Here is a 5,041-nt window from a genome sequence, read left to right as displayed (position 1 = left end):
AGGTTTAATGTGCTAAAGGATGGTCATATGGGCCTTAATTTATGTCTAATTTGAAGGCCCATCAGGGGTCACAATATAATCAAAGGCTACATAACAATAATAATGTAAGGGCACAACAATGACAATAGTGGGCTTCTATGGGGAACCAAAATAACAATATGGGGGCTACATGGGCACACAAATAACAATAAAGGGGCTACACTAGTATTATAGGGACCTAACATCGTTTGAGGCCCCTCAATGTTGCCCCTAATATACTGACTGAAAGTGAGTATCTTATATTTTGTAGTTTTATTAATTCATTAATTATTTCTTGGGATTTCCAATTATTCTGGTAAGCTCACTTCATAGGGCAGAAGGTCGTTCTACATCCACTTCCATAAATATCAACATAACCCCCTATATCAATGATTTGTGGCTCACTTATCCTGACTCGTTGTTATAGTTCTCTGTTTCTAACAACTACAACCTCTTCATGGATTCTTTCATTGGAAGGTTGAAGGACTTGTCTAGTATTTTTGCACCTTATGATGAACCTCCTTATTTTGTAACACTTATCCTTCTTTTTCCATATTGACCCTTTTCTCAATGCGGTCCTCTTCTGCATACCTCAATGCATCCTTATTTCAACATTTAACCTATACATTCAATTCTTTGTTATATTCTTGGTCATTCGATCCAGACTCAATTGTCCTTTGGAATGCATCTTCACTATGGCCCTCTAAATATATGAGATAAATCAATTGTTGGTTTTATTTTGGTAAGTTACCCTTTCATGCACCTGTAAGATTAAGATATGTTTGTTTAGCGTGCCTTGATCGCGGTTTATGTTGTTATTGCTTTTACAGTTTCAAGGTCAATCACTTTGGGATGCTTTTCCTTTATCCACCCATGAATTTATTCATCATCGCCATGAATAAATTTCGCTTCCAAATGGAGTGCCATACCTTGATAGTTGCTTTCCATTCCTTGTTGATGATCCTTCAATGTGGGTATTGTGATCCAAACATTCTATATTGATGGATGTGTTTTTCATCTACAACTAAAGCTTCTCCTTCAGTCTCATCTATATTCATCTTATAATTCGTGGTATGTGTCCCTTCCTCATTCTAAACAGAATATTCTCTTCCATTAACAACAAGGATACCTCACTGAAAGATATAACTTCTCCTTGATTACATTCAACATAAAATATGATCTTTACCTACAATTTTATCATTTTCCTTGTAATTAAAAAGTCCCCATTCTCCTAGATTTTCCCCATTGTGGGTTGTTGTTCAATATATGATTGTCTTGCCAAACAAGATTACTCTCATTTCTTGCTTCTCTAAGGATATGTTTCATTTTAGCATGAAAGGTCCACAATTTTTCCTTCATGTAAAACCTCATCTTGATCTCCAACCTTCACTTTCTCTGTGTTCATATTTTGTGTGTCACCACTTGCAAGAATTTTACCAGCCTCTCAAATATGTTTATATTTTCTGCATCACGTAAATTTATGTATGAATTTTACTTTTCAACTTTAGAACATTGAATCCTTTCTTCCCCATCAACATATGGTCTGATCCCATGATCGTTCTCTATTATCTACAAGCATAGATCCATCATAACTCTCGATCTGCCAAGCTCCAAGAGGCATAAAATCTATTTTCACTGTAAAAAAGGTTTTCACCTCAAGATATTTGATCCCTCTTGTCGTTTGATAGATCTGGAGTTAAGATCTAGGCTGGTTTAATTATTAATAGTTAATAATTATTTATATTTTTATGTAATTTGACTGAGTCAAAATGTTACATAACATAACAAGACAAGACATTAGAACATCTCTTCCATATTGGGTTGTAGAGCACCTCTTGGTATCAATCATTGAATTTCTCTTTAACTCTGAATTTGTCCTAGATGTAGGAGGCAGATCACCTCATTCTTAGCAGGAATCCATAACGGATTTAGTATGTTTATTGCATAGATGATTTGAAATGGTTGAATCTAGAAAATTAAGTATGAATATTGTAGAGCTTAAATAAAGTCAAAATAATATATATAATCTAGAGCTTGAACATTGTTTATCAACAAGGAACCCTTGGCCAACAACTTGGGATGTACCTCATCAACCCATATGGTGAAAAAAATGAACATCCAATAGAGACATGACTCAAAAGCATAGTTATACCTAATCTTCCAGAGGGTGAATAAGTCAAAAAATTTCGAGCACTGTTAAATCCCAATGAAGGATGAGAAAATCAAATAATTACAATCTCGAAACAATGTGGCACACGAGTGAAGATTTTCTTGAAGAAGAATATAGTAATGGTCTTGAATGAATCTCCAATTACTGTTAGAAAATTAACACTCCCAAAGGAGGTGTTTCAACATACTAGAACAATGACACACTCAAAGGAGGTGTTTCATCATTTGAACATGTTTTATCCCATAGTAATGCCTTAGATGGTCATGTGGGATGACTTCGAATGAAAATTTTAAATTCATATTTGGTATTTAGTCAATATGCCAATGTTAAGTGCATACTCAAAAACTTTCTTTGAATCCTAGCAACCATTGATAGAAAAACACCCACTTCTTCTTTGTTTTCACATTCTAGTTTTAGCCTAAAGACATTCTATATTTGTAGGCAAGGTAGCGTATTCCACAATGGGCACCTGTTTCAATTTGGGAAATTTAAGACAAGGTTCTTAAATTATACAAGGATAATAGGTAAAGTCTATTTAATGTTTGTTTCAATTTTAGAAGTGAAGACTTTAACTGCTAAGCAACAAAAATAATCTTCAATCATGTCCAACATGGCCTTGTAAATTCACAAAAAAAAACCATTCATGCTTCATGATTTTCCATTATTCATGGAGCTAAGGACTGGAAAAACTCCTTTTTCAAAAAGTCACTGTCTAACCTATCCCCATTGCTAATATAATCCTTGTGTTGGATAACCCTATAGCAAGCATTCCTAGCATCCACAATCAACCACTTGATACATCAAAGCATAAGGAGAAAATAGTATGAAAATGAATCCCAAACATACCTTTTACTTTACTAGGATCCTAAAAAATAGATCCATGTGCCCAAACTTCCAATTTCCTATTTAGAAAGTCAAAATAGAACTTAGAACCTTCATCCACCTCTTGAATCCATTGGTGTTGTGTATGGACCTAAGCACTGCTATCAATATAATGCTCTTTTATTGAAATTGCCATCTTTAGTTGAGTAGCATCCTTTTGAAGGCTAATATCATGGAGATATTTCTCATGAAAGATGTGCTCCTCCTCAAGTCTATGCTAAGCCTCATGTAGTTCCTTTCTCCTTTTGTGGACCAGCATGTAGCGTCACCCTCTCATGAGCTTCACAATTTGGCATACAATAGCCTCCCACCAAATAATTCAACCTTTCTTGCCAAGAGGCCTGGGGTTTCCAGAATCTTTGAACAAGGGCATGCAGATCCACTAACTCTAAGTGAGACACAATCAACAAAGTGGAACATGCCAAGTGAAATGAATTAACTGTTGAATTGATAGTTTCAATAGGAAAATGATTAGAAATCGCTACATCTATCAACCCATGATAGTTTATGATGAGCCTCATGTAGTTTCTTTCTGCTTTTGCAGAGCAACATGTAGCGTCATCCTCTCATGAGATTAACAATTTGGCATACAATAGCCTCGCACCAAATAATTCAACCTTTCTTGCCAAGAGGCCTAGGGGTTTCCAGACTCTTTGAACAAGGGCATGCAAAATCACTTAATCTATGCGAGACACATTTAACAAAGTGGAACGTGCCAAATGAAATGCATTACTTGTTGGGATGATATTTTGAATAGGAAAATGATTGGAAAACACTAGATTTATCAACCCATTCATTAAGTGAAAATTTCCAAGAAAAAGATATATCCTCATACCATGAAACTGGTTGGTTTCTAGTATTTCATCTAACAATTTTAATCATAAACCTATTGTTAGACATCTTATTTGTTCAATACTTGTGCATGTATAGGCGGAATCTAGTCAATGTTCCATTCCTATGGGTATTCCTAGTTTTATGAATATGTTATCATTATTTAAGGTATACAATACACTTGCCATTTATTTTATTATTGTTAATGGTGTTATTCATGTCCCTTAGGAAAATTTCATGGATTTTCATGGTGTTATTTCTTCCATGTCTTTAGTGGTAGTTTATCCGCATGGTTTGGATAGTGTTCCAACCATAGTGCTATTCCTTTAGGAGGGTTGTAGACCAAACATTGTGCAATAATGTCAAGTATAATAAATAATGCCATACTTCAGTGGTCTTTAGAATAGTATTGAGGTTACACTAGTATTTGTGGAGGAGAGAGATATGGTGCTCTAGGGAAAACTAGTGCTCTCTTTTCCATATACTATCACAAGTGCACAAATATAGACTCACTCTTCTTTTTACCTGGATAAGCAAATGATGACAATTTTTTATTTTATAGTGACAAGGATAACTATGTATTGGAGCTAGACGTTGATCCCTTCAATTTTTTCTCCCATAGTAGTGCCTTAGATGTTCAAGTGGTGACATAAACATAGATTCTAAGGCAATCAGGATATTCTTGGAGGATGCTTACCAAATTTCATGTGCACAATATTTTGCAAAAAATATGGGCTTGTATGGATAGAGAGTAGGTTGTCTAAGGTGGGTTACAATAATTTTTTTTCTTTGTGAATAAAAGAAATTGATATAGTACATGAAATAGGGAATTCTTTTTGAAGGAAAAATATTGTATGGGTAGTATGCATATTATTTTCATCTTGAATTTGAATTTTCATCAGGTTCACTAGGTTTTGGAAATCTCACCCATCGATTGAATTGTCTTCCCTTGTCAGTTGTTATTTATGTAGAAAATGCTTCCAATGGTTCCTTTTTATTGCTTCATGCATGTGCTGACAATCCCACAGGTGTAGATCCAACGGTGGAGCAATGGAAAAAAATTTCTTATCAATTTAAGGTATAGATGGGTGCCAGTTTATGTGTTTTTCTTAGAAATGACTATATTCCACTTCGCCTTTT

Source organism: Pinus tabuliformis, chromosome 9 (genome assembly GCF_031772625.1).
Source record: "Pinus tabuliformis cultivar Carrire ecotype Pingquan chromosome 9, CPIR1, whole genome shotgun sequence".
Lineage (NCBI taxonomy): Eukaryota > Viridiplantae > Streptophyta > Pinopsida > Pinales > Pinaceae > Pinus > Pinus tabuliformis.
This window is presented reverse-complemented; position numbering follows the sequence as displayed.